The sequence below is a fragment of the Heterocephalus glaber genome, unplaced genomic scaffold (genome assembly GCF_053883595.1).
Source record: "Heterocephalus glaber isolate CG9 unplaced genomic scaffold, H.glaber_assembly_v1.0 deba00000621, whole genome shotgun sequence".
Lineage (NCBI taxonomy): Eukaryota > Metazoa > Chordata > Mammalia > Rodentia > Bathyergidae > Heterocephalus > Heterocephalus glaber.
Window position 1 is genome coordinate 28,452,010 of NW_028258153.1, and position 20,745 is coordinate 28,472,754.

Consider the following 20,745-nt stretch of genomic DNA (forward strand, 5'->3'; position numbering starts at 1 on the left):
GTGACCTGTGTAAGAGTATGTTCTGTACATTAGGTTCTCTAGGTGTATCGCAGCTTGTCTTCATTTTAATGAAATAAAATTCCAGGCCATGTGTTGGAGCTGCCCAGAGGAGTAGTTAGCACTCGCAGGACTGGCTACATAGTTGGTGGAGCTCTACAGAAAATGAAAATGAGGAGCCCCTTGTTCAGAAGTTACATTTTGATATCCATTCCAGTCCCCCACAGATGCCAAAGCCCAGAGATTCTCAAGCCTTATACGTACAGTGGCATGGCATTTGCATATAACCAATGCACATCCTCCTGTAGGCTAGATTAATTATGATACCTAAAATAATTGGTATGGTTTATATCTACATGTACCCCCAAGCCTCATGTACTCATAGTTGGGCTTTGGGAGGTGAATGGATCATGAGGCTATGATTCTTATTGGTGGGTCAGTTCACTGATGAGTTTATAGCCAAGTGTGGTGTTGGGAGGTAGAGCCTGGTCAGAGAGGTGGTCACTGTGGGCATGGGCTGGAAGGATGATCTCCCTACCTCTTCCTTTGATCTCTCTCTGCTTCCCAAGGCCATGTCATGAGAAGCCGCCCTCTGCCATGCCGCCTTGCCTTGGACCCAGCCAACTGTGGACTGAAACCTCCTCAAACTGTAAGCTAAATAAACCTCTCCTCCTTTAAGTTGTGTGTGTCAGGTATTGTGTCTCAGTGATGAGAAAGTAACTAAGACAACAATGCTATCTATGTAAATAGTCATTATGTTAGATTGCTTAGGAAATAATGACAAGAAAAAGCCTATACATGTTCCACACAGATGCACTTTAAAAGATGTATATTTTTGACAGTTGTTTGAATCCTTGTTGAGGAACCCATAGATGCAGAAAGCTGACTAAGTGTGAGCACACATGTGCACACGTGCAAAGACAGTGACAGTACATACCTTCCCACATCACCTGAGCCCACCCGAGTATCTCCAGAGCCCCAGGTCCCCAGTGCAAAAGCTGTGTCATGCCCCAGAAACTTGGCCCAGTTTTCTGCCTTGCTACAGGACTGCCAACTACTTGTTCCCAAATCACAGCAGACCTGGAACTCCTCTTCCACCTTAGGTATAGACTTTGTTCCCACTGTGGGGTTCAAGGACCTTCTTGCCCCAAAATCACATGAGGCCAATTTCAAAGCAGAGGCAGCAAGGCTTTAAACCAAGTGTACAGTCCTTCCAGATGTGGAACCCTGGGCCTCTAATCCCAGGAAGCTGCCCTGCCACTCAATCCTTTTGCACCTTGGACCCAGGGTGCTGCATGGAGGAGGGTGTGGAATGCCGAGCTCTGCCCCAGCTCCCTCAGGACTGGATGATGGAGAGGAGACCAAGCAGGCCAGGCTTAGGGTGAGGAATGGAGGAATAAATGTGGCACGTCCCATGGGTGCGCCAGGAGGTGGCCCTGGCCACAGCAGAAGTTGGGCAATTGTGAACACAAAACTTGGCAGACAATGAGATTGAGTCTGGACTGAGGAGGGCCTTTAGTGCCACAAAGGGGTATCTGAATCCATTTCCATAGGCAGTGGGGGAAACTGAATAGTTTTGAGCAGGATTCCAAGTTGGTGGAGACTTGAGACTAGAAAGAAAGGCCCTGGAAGACAGAGGCTATGAGTTTTGAGTCTGAGTAAATACATGCCTCCTAAATCATCATCAAAAGCAATCTGATCCCTTTCCCCAGTTCTGCGAATGTTACATCACCAGTTTGCTAAACAAGCATCCTTGGTGTGATGCTGTCATTCCCACCTGACTTAGCCCCAGGAGACATACACTGGGGCTAGAACCCAAGACCTTTGCACTGAGCTATATCCCCACCCAGCCCTTTTTAAAAGTTCCTATTTTTGAGACAGGGTGCCTTGCTAAGTCACTAAATTGCCAAGCCTACTTTTCAATCCTCCTGATTCAGTCTTCCAGAGTTGTAGGATTACAGACATGCACAACCACACCCAGCTCATATTCTCCTTTTGGTCTTTTTAAAAAATAATAATTTGAGAAATTATAGAAAGTGTCTATACTTTTGGTACATGTACTTTCTTCATTAGTGAAATGCCTGGCTAAAATTTGATGTTTTTTATTTCAATTTTAATTAATTAATTTATTATTTAGTTTTTTAGATGGGGTCTCATACATAGTCCAGGCTAGCCTCACGGTGCAGTTTTCCTGCTTTAATCTCCTGAGTGCTGGGATTACAGGTAGGGGCCACCACACCTGACTTGATGGTTTTTTTAGTATGGCCTCAAATCGCTGTATGCATATTTTTTTCCTAGAGTATTTTTAGGTCTGTATTTGTAGCTGTGGGTGTCAATGTAGTTCTAGGTCAAGTTTTCTACCAACCCATGCTGAGCCCTAACTGACTGTGCAGCCTGAGCCTAATTAGGCCCCTGGGTAAAATGCTAAAGCGATCAGTTCTGTGTCCCTTTATTTCCTCCTCACCATGCAGCATGCATAGCTCTCTGTGACTGTCCCTTTATCCCACAGACCTGTGACCGAGTGACCATTATTCTACCCCAAACTACCGCAACAAGACCTTAAACTTAACTATGTTTTTTGACTCTGCTATAAAGTTGAAGGAGCTTTTGTTTAAAATACACGTAGAGGGCTTGGGATTTAGCTGAGTGGCATAGCGCCTACCTGACAGGCACGAGGTCCTGAGTTTGATCCTCGGTACCAACCCCCCCCCAAAAAAAACACATATAGGCCCACACCTATACTCTTGGAGGCTGAGGCAGGAGGATCTCAAATTCAAGCCTAGCCTGGGCAATTAGCAATTTAGTGTGAACCTGGAGTTATGGTTCAGTGTGAAAGCCCTAGGTTCAATCCCCAGTACCACAAAACAAAACAAAAAAATGCATGTAGGGAGCATGAAGATTTTTGGGCTTCATGTTTCAGTGAAACATTGCAACTACTATTACAACAATTATGATTTTTGAAACTGGAACAATCCAAACTCTGCTAATTTCCTTTAAGTCACCTTTCTTTCCCAGCTACTTTCTATTCACCCTTTATTCTATCTTTAAAGCAGGAAAAAAAGGAAATAATTTTTTAGAAAGTTTCCATTCCTGTGAAAACAACAAAACCTACATACTTTCAGTGATTAGTAGGGCACAATGCATGAAAGGACAGTGCTCAAAAGCAAAAGCAGTTCCTTAAAACTCCTGGACAAAAGAAATCAAGTTTTCACTGTGATCAAACTAAACGAAGTTACAGAGTAATAAGTAAAAATTTGAATGTCAGACAATTTTTTTCTGGTTCCTGTGCTTTTGTTCTGATGGGTAAATTAGGTGGTTGGACTCTAAATTAAATTTGTAAGAATTAATGAATATTAAGAAGTTGTTTGACAAGCAACTGCACAATTGATTGATACACATTCTGCATTTTATATCTGGTTACCCATAAAAAAGCAGAAATATCTGGGCATGGTGGTGCACACCTGTAATCCCAGCACTCATGAGGCTAAAGCACAAGTTCAAGGCCAGCCTGAGGTACATAGTGAGTTTAAGGACAGCCTGAACTACATAGTGAGACCCTGTCTCAACAAACAAACAAACAAACAAACAAACACACACACAGATATCTGAAGAAACAGATAAATGCTAACAATGACCTAACATAATGGAAGCTTCTCGTTCTCACTACAATTCAGCCTGGTGTGTAGCAGGTGATTCGGGGACCCAGGCCTTGCGCATTTGGGAGTAGGAGCCCTGGAGTCCTTCCCTTCCAGCTGGCAGATGGGAGGAGGGGTCGGAAGGTCCCTCTAGGTGATTTCCATGGGCCAGGCCCAGGAGTGGCGTCCTATCTTCTGTCCCCACTCTATGGCCAGTGCTTGGGTGATGTGGTTAATCTGACCACAGAAGGGGCTGGAGAATGATTAAATAGGATACAGCTCCTAAAAATAACGAACTGGAGTTATATGCATTGTCCAAGAGGAAGTGTCCACGATGTATTAGTAATTGAGTACATTTCAGAGTACGGTGCATTTGCATAATATTTATTAAAAAATGCAAAACTCTGTAGCTGCCTGTCTATCTTTGCATAATCCTGGTGAAAGGCACAGGAAGATGAAATACCCCAGGCTCCTCATAGTATCTACTGCTGCAAAGGCTGGGGATGGAGATATTGGCAGAAATGGAAGATTACTAATTTTTTTCTTTACACATCTTGGGGGTGAAGTTTGTTTCCATTTCTAATAATGATTACATACTTACTTTGGGGTTTTAAAACTTAAGTGTGATTTTAAAATACCAAAAGAAAGTATTTTTAATGACATATGTAAATGGGTGGATACCTTCATAAAATGAAATTTAAAAAAGAAGTGGGGAGGAAGAATCTACACTGTAATATTTGATTCTCTGGGAAGATACTTTTCAAAGTAGAGCAAGGCCTGTGTGTGTATGAGGCTATACCATACCCTAAAGAAGGTGTGCTGTGCCCTGCTTATTCTGCACTTAGCTTAGTATCTCCTCATTAGAAATTTAATTATCAGTTTCATGCACATCAGAAGTGCCTGCACCTAAATATTTGGACCCTAGAAGTATCTCTTCTCTCCCTCTCTCTCTCTCATTCTCCCTCTCTCTCTCTCTCTCTCTCTCTCTCTCTCTCTCTCTCCTTAGTTAATTTTTACGTTAATATTCTGATTTTAATAGAAAAACAAAGCTATTGTGTGCTTTGGTTGGAGTAGGCCAACTTCTTACACTCAGATGATTCTTGGGTAAACTTAATCAATAGACTTAACCAATACCATAAGCTGAATCCTGGACCCCTGGATCCACAAGATTCTTCCAAGATCCAATACCCTAAAGCTGACTGTGGTGGTACATGCCTGTAATCCCAGCACTTGGGAGGCTGAAGCAGGAAGAGTGCAGGGAGTTTGAGCCCGGCTTGGAGTTCAAAGTCAGCCTGGACTACATAGCGAGAACTTGTCTCAAAAAAATAAAAGTTAAAAAGGATTCCACCCTCTCAAGGCTGAAGAGCCAATTGGCCTCAGCCTTAATCTCCTTGGCGGTTTGTTTTCTGGCCTATGTCACTACCCACTTTCTGGTCTATATTCTCCCTGTGAGTTTCAGAGATTAAAGATCCTGCCTTTAGAGTCAAATCTCCTTTAGAATTTGGCCTGGCAACTGGGTATGGAGTGTTGGCAATGAACACACACACCCTGGCAAGCACGAGGTCCTGAGTTTGATCCTCGGTACCAAAAAACAAACAAACAAAAACAAACACACACATATGCACACATGCACACCCACGTGCGCGCGCGCGCACACACACACACACACACACACACACACACAGAGTGATGAGCTCCGGGTGGTTATTCTGTGAAGCAAAGTATGGTGAATGGCTAGCCAGGCCCCTTCAGTGGCCTGGAACATGGGCAGTGACAGGAATCAGATGCTTCTTCTATTTTGATAGCCATGGGTGCCTGAGTTTGCTTGTGGTCGGGTCTTTGGCTTTTAGGTCAATTCTGCTGTGAAGGATGAATGAGGGAGGAGGGGAGAGCTCCCTTTCACCCTCTGCTCCAAAAGAGATTTCTTGGAAAAGGCCCTTTTTAAGTTGTAAGCATTGTTTAGCATTATTTGAGGCCCAGATAAGAAAACATCAGTAGGAAGCAAAGCAAAATGATGAGGGAAAGGAGAGTGATAGAGATTCAGGGGACATTATCTAACTCACACGAAGAGGGTCGTGTGGGTTATATGTCTGCAGCCTGCCTGACTCATGGCTAAGTAGGTGAGATGCCAGGTCACCAGTTTCTAGATATACAATTGACTGGTTATTTACTATGTGAATGGCTTAAAACAAAACTAGTAGAACAGTAGTATAAAACACCCTGCCAGAAATTCTAATAGTCATTCATACAATTTTAAAGTATTTATTGATCACCTACTGTTTATTCTGTGGCATACAACTGTGAACACCTTTGTCTCCTGATTTTGTGGTCAAAAGCAAGACAGAGACCCAGAAAGAAACAAAACACAGCAAAACAACTAAGTGCAGTATGTGATAGAGACCAAATGAAAAATTCTTACTATAAATTCTATTGACTCTTGGGGGAGGGCTAGATCACACACTGCTGAAATGGCCCAGGAAAGTGAAGATTGGGAGCCAGATATTCAAGGATGGATTTGATTTAGAAAAGCAGAGAGAAAAGGGAAGCTATCTGACCTGAGATGGGCTCGCATAGTAACAGGGACGTTTCCATGGTGCTTTATAGTTTGCAGAGCTTCCTGCCCCCTGATACAGAGGGGCAAAGCAAGTGCCAAGTGCCGAGACCATCTGACCGGAGTAGAAAGCAATCATCCCTCCTTTCCCCCCTCTCTCCTATCTTTTCTTCTTGATCAGAGTTCATGGTTTCATATTGACTTGCTAATCTGAAGCCCTTTTATGGGGGCTTTCTCTTCAAAGAAGAGCCAAAGAGAGCTGAGGGGCTGTATTTCTTTTCTTTTCTTTTTTGAGGGGCTCTATTTCTGAAAGAAAATCATCTTACTTAATGCCCTAGTATGTGCGCTAGTGTGTATGCATGCATGCGTGTGCGAGTATGTGTGTGTGTGCATAAGCATGCACACATGTCCACTGCCCGCTGGCACGGGAGATTTTCTAGGTGGGATGAACGAGACATTTTGGGGTTTGTGACCCCAGATTAAATACCTCATGGATTTGAAGGGCTCCCTTCCCAACTCGGCCTTACTTCTCATCCCTTCTCAATTCGAATCTGTTCCCCGTTTCCTGGCCCTTTTGCTTTCACACTTCTCCTGCCCCTCTGGCCTCCTCTGTCTGCCTGATGGGCCCGCCACCACCTTTCATTCTCAGGCCAAGCTCCCCTCCTACAGGAGCTCTTCTCCAGCTAGGAAGGCACCTGAGGGTTGTCTGCCTCTCTCTCCACTGCTGTGGTGTGGCTTAATACTTGGAGGGAGATTGTAACGTATCTCTTGGAGAATGTGACAAATCCCTGGAGTCCTGGACACATATACACACCAAAAAATATGTGTCTAATTTCAAGGGACTCATGTTCCTCCACAAACATTGCTTTTCTAAATCACAGTTGTTTGGTACAAACCATACACTTCAAGGCTTTAAAATATACTTTTATATTATTTTGTGTAACGTAAGTCTTCATAACTGGGCCAACCATGAAGGTAAATCGGTTTCAGACACTTTTGGTAACCTTCATAGAACTTGGTACAATGCAGAGCACATAGGAGAATTTAATTTTAAAAAATGACTGGATAAGCAAATGATGGTACATCCATACAAAGGAACATCATTTAGTGATAAAAATAAATGAGATATCAGGTCAAAGCAGACAGGAAGAAAATTTTAATGCATACTGCTAAGTGAAAGAACCAATTTGAACAGGCGACACACTGCAGGGCTCCAATTATGACATCGAGAAGAGGCAAGACTATGGGGATATCACGAAGACCTATGGTCACCAGCAATGGGGGTGGGGGAGGGCATGAGTAGGTGGAGGCAGTGAAACTGTTGTCTGTGTATTGTAATGGATCTACATCATTACCCATTTGTCGAAACGCATAGGATGTACAACACAAAGATGAAGCTTAATGTAAACTGTAGACCTTAGTCAAAATAATATTTCAACATTGGTTCATCAGTTATAACAAATGCACCACACTGATCCAAGATGTTAATGACAAAGCTGGGCATGGTGGCGAATGCCTGTAAGCCCAGCACTTGGGAGGCTGAAGCAGGAGGATCGCTACAAGTTCAAGGCCATCCTGAACTACATAGCAATACCCTGTCTCAAAAAAGGTCTATGAATTGAAAAGTAAAGATTTTTGACCACAGTCTCTAGTGACTACTGGGGTAGAGAATATGCAATGTCTTTTAAAAATATATATATATATTTATTGGTACATTTTAGGTATAAAATACATTTACATTTATCATTGGGTGTTTGTACCAGAACATGATGCATCTTAGTTTTTATTTTTTTTCCCATTACCTGTGCACCCTTCCCCCCCTCCACCCTTCCCTATCTATACAGAGGTTGATTCCTTTTTTTTTTTCTCATAATATTTTTCTTTCCCTTCTTCCCTTTCCCCTTTCCCTTCCACCATCCCCAAATCCTTGGACCTTTTCTTATTTCAAATTATCAATTATTCATTTTAATCATTTTCATCCTTATTTACACTTTCAATTTCTCACACTGGAGAAACTATTCGGTATTTACACATGTGTGTCCTATTTATTTAACTTAAGAGTATGGCCTCAATATGCATCCGTTTAGCTATAAATGTCTCTAGCTTGTCATTCTTTATGGCTGAGTAGTACTCCATTTTATAAAAAAAAAAACACATCTTCTTTATCCAATTTCCAGTCAATGGGCATTTGGGCTGTTTCCAAGCTTTAGCTATTACAAATTGTGCCACTATAAACATAGGTGCACATACATTGCTGTGGTATGATTCTTTTAATTCTTTGGGGAAGATTCCCAGTAGGGGAATAGCTGGGTCAAATGGGACCTGTAGTCCTAGTTCTTTGAGGTATCGCCATTCTGATTTCCACAGTGGTTGCATCAATCTACATTCCCACCAACAATGGAGAAGGGTTCCTTTCTCTCCACATCCCCGCCAGCATTTGTTATTGGTTGATTTCTTGATAGCAGCCATTCTTTGTGGGGTAAGGTGGAATCTCAGTGTTGTTTTCATCTGCATCTCTCGAATGACCAGTGATGTTGAACATTTTTTCACATATTTACTTGCTGTATGCAGTGTCTTAAGGCAATGTGTGTAATTCAGCTTTCTAAAGTTGTATCCACTATTGTCAAACTTACCACTTGGCATCAAATCAACACAATCCAGGATTTTAAAATAAACCAATTGAATGCATAAAGATATGTTCTCATGGTATAGATTTGGCCCAATCCCAATGTCAAGAAAAAATTCAACATTTAATGCAAAAATTTCAACATGAAAAAAATCCATTAAAATATCATTAGGGAGTCTTAACATGAGTAGAAAGAAGGTTTATACAGACATGTTTCCATGTAAAGCAATTCTTTCTTCTTGGTCTGTTTTTATATTCTTTTTGTTTTTGGTACTGGGGATCGAACTCGGGTCCTTGCGCTTGCGAGGCAGGCGCCAGTGTTTTTATATTCTTAACAGAAGCTTTGAGGAAAAGCCATATCTGCCTGGAATGAAATGAACATTTGGAGCCACAAAAAAATCAGCTTATTGAGTAATGGCACCAGGTTCATCATTGTGTTTTCAACTTTGAAAGAATATAATTAGGATGGCTGATCAGGAAGCTTCTCCCCTGTGGTTACACCTGAATTGATTACAGTCGGCCTCAATATCCAGAGGTTTCGCATCTGCAGATTCAACCAATCAAGGATCCAAAATATTCTTTAAAAATTGCATCTGTACTAAACATGTACATTGTCTCATCCCCTAAACAATACATGTACCAACTGTTTGCACAGCACTTACACTGAATTAGGTATCGTGAGCAATCTACAGGTGATCTAAGGTATACAAGAGGATGCGCGCGGGTTCTAGGCAAACACTGCCCTATTTAATACAAGGAACTTGAGCATCTGCAGGCTTGGGAATCTCCAGGGATCCTGGTACCAACCCCCTGAGCATACTGAAGAATGAGGATTCTGAGGTCAGGCAGGGATTTAGCCATAGTATTAGCCACTGTGACAACCCCCACCCTCACTGATCCTCACACAGAGCCATCTTGTTTGGTTATTAGGATAGCTGAATTAAGCCAGGTGTGGTGGTGCACAGATTCTGGGAGGCTGAGGCAGGGGGATTGCAAGTTCAAGCCCTGCCTCAGTAATTTAGTGATTTAGCAAGACCTTGTTCCAAAAGGGGGTGGTGGCTGGGGATGTAGCTCAGTGTGAGGGTCATGTGTTGTTCAATCCCCATTGCTGCCAATAAAATAAAACAAACGAAAGTGTAAAAGGCTGAATTCCAAAGACCATTATTCTGTCCACCTTAACAAATTAACTTACCCAGTTGCAAGAGAGTGGTTCATTATGAGACGGGGAAAAGGAAAGCTTTCTTGCCTCTACTCTGCCAACCTCCCCTATCCCTGGCAAGCAACTCTCACCAACTCTTTACCTTCCTGCAAACCCTGGATTTGGGGAGGAGAGAAGACAGAAGAGTCAAGTACAGGGCTCATAAACAAAGGCTTGCAGTGGCAGGGACTGCTGGTCACCCTGAAGTGTCCACTCAAAGTTGAGGAGATGAGGTTCAAGCTCCTTAAAGGGGCTGTGCTGGTCTTACCATGCCATCATAGGCCCAGCCATTGATCTGGCCACAGGAAGCATTCATTTGATTTCCTCCTCTACCCTCTTGAATAATTACCAAAGAATATTTACCAAATCATGCAAAGCTGCTTGCTCCAGCTCTCCTGAGAACATTCATGCTACGCATTCCAAGTGCTTAGCCTGGGGTCGCCATTGTGTACACACAATAAACCTTAGTTTATCAAGAATCTGAGTAGTCATGATCCTCAGATGACACCATTTTTTTTTAACCAACAGAAGTCAGGGAGGGCAGTCATTGCTGGGACAATGAGATTCAAGAATCTCTGAGCTCTGGAAGGGAGAAGATGGGTGAAGCAGAGAAACAGAAAGAAAATTCAGCAAGCCAAGGGGAGAGAGAGAGAAATGGGTGAGGCAAGAAGAGCAGAATGCATGAAAGAGGAGGAAGAAATGGAAGCTAGGGTAGTGGAGGGTGAAGCAAGTGGGGAGGAAAGAGGGGGCCCTTGAGTGGGCAGGGCAAGGTTTCTGCTGTGCTGAGAACAGAAGAGCCAGGTCTTTTGTCCCCAAGCCACACTCTTAGCTGCCTACCATATGGCTTCTGAGGTGTGCAAAGGAAGCGCGAGCAGCATACAAAATGCCAGTCAATGGCACTGATATTGGAAAATCGTAATCTGTGTAGGCTCTGAGAAGTGTGGAAATAGAAACCTTCCACGCAGGAGATCAGTGTCTCTGTACATTTCATTATATCAAAGTTCCAAGAGGGTGTTTGTTCCAAAACCTTGGCAGCTCTGTTTTAGATAAAGTTGTTTTGCACAAACAATAATTCATGTTCGTGATGGTGATCCTGAAGCCTGACAAAAACCTGAAGGAAGCTTCTGAATGTTTGAATTTTCAAAGAAAGATTATGTGGAGTGTGGTTTGAGTAGAGAGTGCAGTTAATTGTTAAGTGAGTGTTGCTATATTCTAATTTTTTGTAGATCGATTTTTAAATTTTTATTAGTACATAATGATTACAATCATAATGATTACATAATCTTTTCCCATTCATCATGGGAAGTTGGTATGGGTACATAACACATCTTAATTTCTTTTACTTCCCCTTCTTCTTTGAAGATTTCGAGTCCAAATAAGTAAATACAATCACTCTCAATGACCTCAGATGTGGTCAGGTCCCCAGCCAGGCTGGACCTCAGATCTTAGTTCTGACCCTGTGAGTACAATTGCCTGCTGCACATTTCCACCCTGAAGCCCGACATCAACATTGTGCTGAAATCTTGCTGGAACTGCCCTCAGCCCTGGCCCTGCTCTTTTCTCAGATATCGGGCCCATTCATTCCCTGTGCTCCCCTTTGATTCTGTCTTCTTCACCTTCAGATGTGCTACCACGTTTGTCTTCAAAATAGATTTTAGTCCCTTCCTTGTCATCCTCACTACCCTTAATTAAACTGAGGTCCTCATTCACTGGGCTTCCTCTCAACTTGACTCAGCATACAGCAGCCAGAGCACACACCCTGGAACAGTTTCCTTAATGCTGCCTCTACTTGGCAGCATCTTAGCATCTACAAGGTCTCCTTGTTCCCAATAGCAGGAAACCTGGCCCACCCCACATCACTCATTTTCAAGCCCTATCACCCCAACCACATCCCCTTCTCCAACAGGCACCTTTCCCTTCTAGGTTCCTAGCCCGATATTTGCTGATCAGCTTCTATTCCCCTTTCTCTATGGAATAATCCACAAGCAAGTCCTGCAGAATTCATCCCAAGTCGTTAACCTGTCCCATTCATCTGCATGGTCACCACCCTCATTCAGACCAACCCCATCTCTCCTGGAGACTGCAGTCCCCTCCCCTCATTCCTCCCTGTCCTCTCCAATCTACTCTGCACAAAGTGGCCCGCCCAGCAGTGATCTTTTAAAATACAAATCCTGCATTAAAAAAAAAAAGCCATCCTGCCAATGGCTTATTGCAATTTAGGATAAAATCCCCAATCCTTGCCTTAGTCTCCAAGGTCCTGCCAGTATTAGCCTCTGCCTTCCTCCACCCAGACCTTGACCTGTGGCCACACTGTCCCTGCCTCTGCAGGCTGTCACTCGGCCAGAGATGTGTGTGGCCCCTGCACACCCCTCTCACCTCTTGGGCCTTGCCCTAAATGTCTTCAGAAAAGCCCTGCTCCACTTCCCTAGGCATTGACATTCTCACTTCCCACTGTCATTCTAACACCATCGTTAGTTCCGTCACACGTTTTAATCACCATTTACAACTATTTTTCTGGTTTCCTGTGTCTTGTCTGTCTTTCCATTCTGAACCATGTTTATCTTGTTAGCCATTGTTTCTCCAGCCCAGTGATCAATGTACATTATTACCATAGTTGTTGTAATTGCTTTTTTTTTAATCATTGTTTCTCAATGATTCCAGACTTCTCAGACAGATTATTCTTCCTTTTCCCTGAGGGTATCTTCTTATATCTTCTCCCACCTCCTTTGCTACTCTAACTGGCATCCTGGTTGTCCTAAAAAAATTTTTTTTTTTTTTTTTTAAAAAAGAGTACCACCAAGTTGCCCAGCCTGTCCTTGAACTTGTGATCCTCCTCCCTTAGCCTCCTGAGGGCTGGGATTATAGGTGTGCACCTCCATACCTAGTCCTGACTCTCCTAAATTTTTAATCTTTTCCCATTGATTGCTTCAATCCTCTTTAATGTTTACAAGCCCTATTTGACTCAATTCAGTCTTTCCGCTTCTTATTACAAATCTGTGTAGGATTCGCCCTGGTCTATGGCAAATTGTTTCTGTAGTCAGGGGGATCATCCCTGCTCTGGAGCATTTGCTGACTTCTGTGGCATAAATCCTCCCATCCATCAATCTCAAAGTACTAACATGAGTTTGGTGAACAGGAGTTGGAAGAGATGGGCACTACCCGCCATTAGACAGAATTCCATTATGCTTAGCCAACAGATCTTAAAAGCCCTTTAAGGGCAGAGATAATGGTAAAGTAGAGTAAAAGAATTAGGAACTTATACATTATTAGTATTTATTTTTAGTATAATTCATTTAATTGCAAAGATAGATTTTAATTTTTAACAATGGCCATATTTAGCAACCAGCTGGCAAGATCCCTAAACACTTAGCAATCAGTCCTCTGGAGCCCATCCCAGGCAGCTCCAGGGCAGGCGCACCCTCTCCCCAGAGATCCCTTTTCCCCACGGACATCAGTCAGTGCTTATTCTTCTCTAATGAGTAAGGTTAAATTTCATGACGAGGAGTGACAAGTTATGATCTAGGTGTATTTCCACTCACAATGGAAATGCACTGCTCTGCCACTCCATTGTGCTTCTCACCACATCGCAAAGATCTGCTTTACACCTGTCTCCCACCAATTCTTGGGGCTTTCTGTGTCTCATCCATCTCTGTAATCCCAATAGCGTGCCTGCCACACACAAGAAATGCTCGTGAATTATTATTTTAAGAGCTGAAGATTCCCTTCTTCATCTATTTCTACTCCTAATCATTTTGGGAAGTGCTGTTGGCTCCATGATAGAACAGCACACCAGCCCTCAGTACAAAGAACAAAATATCTGTTGATTGGATGAACTGACCAAAGCTTCTGTGAGTATGAATAGTTTACTCCTATCTATTTGGGTTGGGAAGGGGTGTGTTCTCCCATCTGATCCCCAGACATGGGGTCTCCATGCCCATGGCTGTCATGGCTCATGCTGCTTCTATAGAATGCCAATTCACACCTGTGAGGAAGTAAAGATGTTAGGGCTCTACTGAGAAATGGAGCCAATAAGATGGATGGACAGATGGATGAGGGGATTTATTAGGGGAATTGACTCATGCAATTATGAAGGTTAAGATGTCCCACGACAGGCCACCTGCAATCTGGAGTCCCAAGGACGCTGATAGGGTGGCTTAATCTAAGTCTGAAGGCCTCAGAACCAGAAAAGCCAATGGCATAACTCTCAGCAAAGACCAACAGCTTGAGAAATGGGGCAGGGTGGGTCATGGAAGAATTAGTACAAGTCCTAGAGTCCAGAGAGCTTGGAGTTCTAAGGTCCCAAGGGTGGAGAAAAAGGACATCCTAGCTTCAGAAGTGACAGAAAGCACATTTACCTTCCCTCTGCCTTTTTGTTCTATACAGGCCCCCAGCTGATTGGATGGTGCCCGCCCATAACAAGGGCAGATCTTCCCCATCTGTCTGTTAACTCACATGCCAGTCTCCTCAGGAAACATTGCATAGACACACCCCCAAAACAATTCTTTACCAGCTCTCTAGGAATCTGCTATGGCTTGTATCTAGATATCCCCTCAAAGCCTCATGCATTCATAGATGGGGCTTTTGGGAGGTGGCTGGATCATGGGTGCATGATACTGGGATTAAGGGTGTGTGGTACTAGATTAGCCACTGATTGGTTTAACAGAGTTCTGGATACAGATAATGGCAAAGCCCGCCCTGAGCATGTGTGGCACCATCCAATAGGCTTATAGCCTGGATGGGATAAAAGAGAAAGGAAGACTCACTGCTGCTGCCTCCCTGTCTCCCCTGCTTTGGACTGTTTCTCCTCTCCCATGATACCATGCTTTGGAGCCAGCCAACTATGGTTGGAGACCTCTACAAACTGTGAGGTAAATTAAACCTTTCCTCCTTTAATTTTTGAGTATTGGGTATTTTGTCCCAGCAATGAAAAAGTAACTGAGACAGAATCCCTAATCCAGTCAAGTTGACACCTAAAATTAACCATCACAATGCTCATTTGTGACAGTTATACACTGATGTTCCAAAGCTCTCTAAATCCTGACCTGGTCTTTTATACTGAATGAAAATTAATACCCTAAGTCATCATTCTGACCTGTCAGAAGCCCACAAGGGTAGAGTAGCCCACAAGGAAGAGCTTTCTGTTGGCCAGAACAAAACAGAGACGGGGCATCCATTATGTGACAGGTGCTATATTAACCATAGGTATGGATGGATGGAAAAGATTTCAAAAATAGGAAGAAAAGGGGAAAAGGGGAAGGGGAAGTGGGAGGGGTGGGGGAAAGGAAAGAAGGGAATGGAATTAATATGAGAAAATGAAAAAATGGAAACAAAGTGTTTGTAAATAGGGAGGGATGGAGGGGTTGAAGGGAGGGCAGGGGAATGGGGAAGAAATAAGAACCAAGAGAGATTATGTAAAGGTGCAAATTTCCAATGATGAATGTCATTATATTGTATACCTAAAATGTACCAATAAAATTAATTTTTAAAAAATGTACTCATGACATTTTTTGTGTGTTTTTCAGCAGGATGCATGTCATTTTAATTACCCCAGACTTTAATTTCTAAGCTTTTTTGGAGTAGCTCATATTTTTATAGCCACTTAGCTGTACAGGCTTTTCATAGAGCACCCATTTTGTCATCCATCTATACAACTCTAGCTCAAATCTCACAAAGAGTGGCAGTGCATGCTCCAGAATTATTATTATTATTATTATTATTATTATTATTATTATTATTGGTACTGGGGATCGAACTTGGGACCTTGTGCTTGTGTCAGGTGGCAGAACCATTGAGCTAAATCCCCAGCCCCTCTAGAATTATTTTGTTTTGTTTTGTTTTTTTGGTACCGGGGATTGAACTTGGGACCTTGTGCTTGCAAGGCAGGCGGTGGAACCACTGAGCTAAATCCCCGGCCCCCCCTAGAATTATTTTGTACTTCACTGGAATGACTTGTTTATAGAATAGAATCTTTTTGTTTTCCAAGAAGATTCAACAGTTCCATTAAGCAACAGCAAAAGTAGCCATCACTTCTCTAGAGCAGATTTCAATCTTCACAAGATTTATATTTCACAAATAAATATTTAAAAGCAAATCATAACAGAGACTGAAAACAACAATATCACATATCACTAAACTACGCCAGTTAGTCTGGGTCCGTATATTTCAGAAATTGTATGTTACTGAAACCTGAGACAGAGAGAGAGAGAGACAAATTACTCTGTCCTGAAAGGAAAGTTTGGGGTCTTTCAGATCCTATCTACACACACAGCAGTCTGAAAAGCAAACTCCAAAGACACTGAGGTCACTCAGATGTAATTCAATTAATCAAATTCAGATTTAATTCAGATTCAGTAGGCAGAATTTGAAAGAGCTTAATTTTGGCTTGGATTCAACTTGAAAGATGTTGAGGTTTCTCTAAATGTCCTTTCTTGGGGAGACATTATTTCTTGCTTATGATGAGTACAAATTTGTATGTTTGCTGTACACATGACACCTCTTTGTCACTTTGATAATGGGTTACATTTTTGATGGGTGTACGTTTCCTGAGAATCTAAAATTTATGGACAAAGGTGTGGCATAGGTAAGAATAATGAGCTGTGCTTCACAATCATCTGAAAGCCAAATTCTCCCCATTGAAGGTCAAAATAGCATGTACAAAATCTTCTCATCTGTCTTTGAGATGTTGCTCAGGACAATTATCTGCATCTGTACTTGATGGTTTTGTACTAGAAATGATTCCATGGCATGACTGAGTCTTTTGGAAAGGGACACAGTGGAACTAACTTCTGGAATCAAAGTCTAGACATGGTATAAAGACTCAATAATAGACTGTTAAAAGGAAGAAAGAAGGGCAAGAAGAAAACTACTGAAAGGACTCTTCACTCTCACAAGAACCACATGAATAGTTAACTCTACAGATGGAAATTGCCAAGGATTTTTGATGAGAGATACCACTGGACATTTAAAGCAGACCTGACTGCTTTCTAATACTTCCAATGGCATGGAATAGATTCTATTATGAATGAGAAATGCCCCCTTTAAAATGGACAAAGCCTGAAATTGGTCCATATGAATGACTCTGGCTAGGTGGGATATTCCTACGCTGCACTTCCTGGCCAGTATCTTTTAGAGCAAATGTTTTTTTCATACATTTTAGATGTATGTGGGAACAGATGGTTGAGACACAGCAATGGTTATAAATCTGGGACCAGTAGTTTCCAGGTCCAAAATTCAAGGCCCTCAAATGCTGGCCTTGGCACAAGTGGAATTCATGTCAGAGAATAGTCTTCCATAGGTGGGAATTTAGTATCTTCCATGTCTTTCTTATTACCATCCTTGAAAAGCAGCAGTGTGGAGGAATGTTAGAACAGCTCTCTTCTTCCTGTGCTCCAGAAAGGACTGAGTGGAATCTCTGTCAAAGCAAAGAAAATTAGGTTGAAATGTTCCACACTTTGTGGTCAAGGCTGAATTCCTATTGAGCAAATATTCATGAGTGCGGGGAGAGAGTACTGACCCATAATGTTGGGGTGAACTCAGGCACAGGTGGAGGAACAAACACCCCCAGTGGACATATCAGATACCCTCCTATCAGATGCTTTGAGCCAAGCCAAAAGATTCCAGAACTTTTTTCCTGTTCTAAAAGTAATATACATTCCTTTTATTTAGAAATTTAGAAAGTTCAGGCGAACATAAGAAGAAAACTTCCTTTGCATTGGCCAGGAACACTTGCAAAAGCATCTCCTGCCCTATGTTGTATTTTGTGGACCAGACTCAAGTGACAAGACTCTTTGCAGAGACTGAGAAGAGGGGGAACTGAGTAGCAGGTATAACATGAGTCGGAGGGACACGGAAGAATAAGCAGAGGTGGATAAATATATTCATCTCTCCACCTTCCTATTCCCGGATTTGGGGAAAGGGTAGAGAGCACTGCGTTCCTGCACTGATAACATAGCACCTGGTCAGCTCCCATGGACAGTGGGTGGTAACACAGTCTCACCTACAGAGCGGGATGACTTCAAGGAACTCGTAGGTACAGGGTCAATCCTTTGGGGGAGGCGCACATTCAGTTTGAAGAAGAACAGAGGAGAGTGTTCTGGGGTGGACCTGGACCTGTCCTGTCCAGGGTCCCAGGGACCTTTGACCTTGGCTTGCTGATGTTCTTTCAGGACATGCTGTGAAACTGCTACCAACTGCCCTGCAGACACCTCTGCCACGTTTAAGTCACTCTGCACTGCCACAGGACTGGTTGACTGCACACTGGCCAAGAAAAAACAGCTCTGGTCCTGGGTTGATGAACTTTCTTGGTCTGCTCTGAAAAGCATTTGAGATGGAGGAGCACATCCAGGTGCCTTAGGTTGGTCCAAACATTTGTTTATTTTACATCCTGCCTCTTTGGAGTGATAACACCCATCAGAGACTTATGGACTGTGGTCTGGATCCCACAAACTGTTTCTATAATTACTTCACTGAAGCCACCTTACCTGTGGCTGTAGAACTCGGGAATTTTAGAACTCAGAGGCTACAAATTTTCTAGATCTTCTTTATAACCATGTTAAACACTGACAAACACTTGATCCTGTGATGACAGACATATAAAGTACATACTTTGCCAGAAGCAGGTGTCAGGCAGAGTTGTGACACTGGGGCCCAGTCTCTGAAGTACCAGGATGGGTGAGATGTGGGCCGGTGGAGCCTCCCAGTCCTACCCCCTTTCTACTCTCCAGAAGCAAATCTGTCATTGGTCTTGGCCACACCTGGTTTGGGTCTGTCTGCTCCATTTGAGTGGTGTTTCTGTAGGATGGTTCATGTGGCTCCCCCACCTGCTATGGGCCCTGTCTTGCCTGGAAGCAGCACCCCAGGGGCTTTGTTGGGAAGGTGACACATTCCATGTGACAGTGGAGTCCTGTGGTGGAAACAGGCCAGGACACGAGCAGCCAGACTTCAAGCCTTGTCCTTGTCTCCATTCAGTGACCTGGACAAGCAGGAGTGTAACTGGTCAGCCTTGCCTGAAGCAGGGGACAGTTGTTACCATCAGAAGAAAGAAGGACATGGAAGTATTAGTACAGGGTAGGAATGACAGTTCTAGGGCTGCCCTGATTTAGGGCTCTGGGGAAATGTGACACAGATCCTGAAGCTGAGCAACAAAACCAAGGCTGCTTGAAGAGGAAGGGAGCTCCCCAGAATTGGATGAACTTAAGCAGAGGCCAGGCATCTTGGTGCCAGGGGTGCTGCGAGGTCCAGATGTTTCCAAAGATCATGATGTTGGCACTGACCTGGAGTCTACAGGACCTCCGCATCCTGTGCTCTTGACTTGGGTCTGGGTAACCAGTTCCCCAAGCACAGGGTGCCCATCTCATCCACTGTCCTCCTGGGCCTCTGTCCTGAGCCTCTCTCCTTGTGTCTGCTCCACATGGTGTCCTGACTTCATGATGGTCTGCCAGATCCTCTAATGCCAGCCACGAGCCTAAGCCCCATCTCAAACCCAAACTCATCTGACAGTGTCCAAACTTGGCAGGAAAAGGAGAGGTGTCTATGTGACACTGACAAGGAATATGATCACCATTTGGTGATTCTGATGTAAAAGAATGTGAATTTAATATCCATGCTAGAGCAGGATGTTGTGATGCATGCCTGTAATGCCAGCACCCTGAGTGGCTGGGATAGAAGGCTCGAAAGTTTGAGTCCAGCCTGGGTAATTTAGCAACTTAATGAGACCCTGTCTCAAAATAAAAAATTAAAAAAGAGCTGGGAATGTATCTCAGAGGGAAAGTCCTGGGTTCAATTCCAGTACCGGGGAAGAGAGGATGTTAGGCCTTGGGTTTGAGGAGAGTCCTCACCTTGCTGTGCCAAGGCTGTAAGAGAAGTGCAGAGAGAGAGAGAGAGGGATTGAGGGAGGGAAGAGGGGGCGGGGGGGGGGATGCGCCAGAGAGAGAGAGAGAGAGAATGTGTGTTCCGCTCTGTAAAGCAGCCCCCACGTGGCTCCCAGTCCTCACCTTGGCAATTTTCCTAGTTTCTAGGCAGCCTGACCAGGCAGACAGAATAATTTGGTCAATTCCACAGAGAGGCTACATCTTTTGAAAAGTATTATTCTAATCAGCAGCTTATTCAACAAAGCTAAGGCAGTAAGTTAACACACCCCAACTGACTTTGTTGGTAAATATCACCCAACTGTTTTCTTATTAATTTACCTTGGCAACACCTTTCCATCGTGCAATTATGTGGGATTCCAGGCCCATATTTACTCCCATCCCACACACACCTTATGTTACTTCATTTTCCACTACCTTACTGAGAGAAAGGACAGACTTCTTAGCTCCCGCAGAACCTCAAATAATCCAGGTTGCAGACCGAGGATTTAGCTCAGTCATTCTGCCGCCTGCCTCGCAAGTACAAGGTGCAAGGTCCGGAGTTTGATCCCCGGTACAAAAAAAACCAAACCAAAACAAAACAAAAATAATTCAGGTTGCTAGGCGTGGTGGTGCACGCCTGTAATCCCAGCACTTGGGAGGCTGAGGTAAGAGGATTGCTTGGAGTTCAAGTCCAGCCTGGGTACAAAGTGAGTTCAAGGGCAACCTGAACTACATAGGGAGACCTTGTCTCAATAAACAAAAGCCCCAATGATGCTTTCTCCATTTCTTCCTTTTCTTATGGTATTTCATTAGTTATATTTTTCATAGGAAACCCAACTTGAGAAATGACTTTGTGGTTATTTCAAAAAGCTGATGTTTTATAGAAAATT

At 43.3% G+C, this 20,745-nt stretch overlaps 1 protein-coding gene and 1 long non-coding RNA gene across 3 annotated transcripts in view; one reads left to right on the forward strand and one right to left on the reverse strand.

The window, feature by feature from the left end:
- The window catches only part of Tbxas1 (thromboxane A synthase 1), a 212,159-nt gene that overhangs the window by 12,775 nt on the left and 178,639 nt on the right, over nucleotides 1–20,745 (forward strand). For both annotated transcript variants that reach the window (XM_087205913.1, XM_087205914.1), the window contains one exon: nucleotides 567–646. The gene's annotated coding sequence lies outside the window, so the exon portion shown is untranslated. The remainder of the gene's footprint in view (nucleotides 1–566; nucleotides 647–20,745) is intronic.
- Nucleotides 15,932–20,453, reverse strand: LOC147829408 (uncharacterized). Its single transcript, XR_015449211.1, has 3 exons — nucleotides 20,195–20,453; nucleotides 18,004–18,978; nucleotides 15,932–17,418 (listed from the first exon to the last, which is right to left on the reverse strand). It is a non-coding gene; the product is annotated as an uncharacterized LOC147829408 (long non-coding RNA).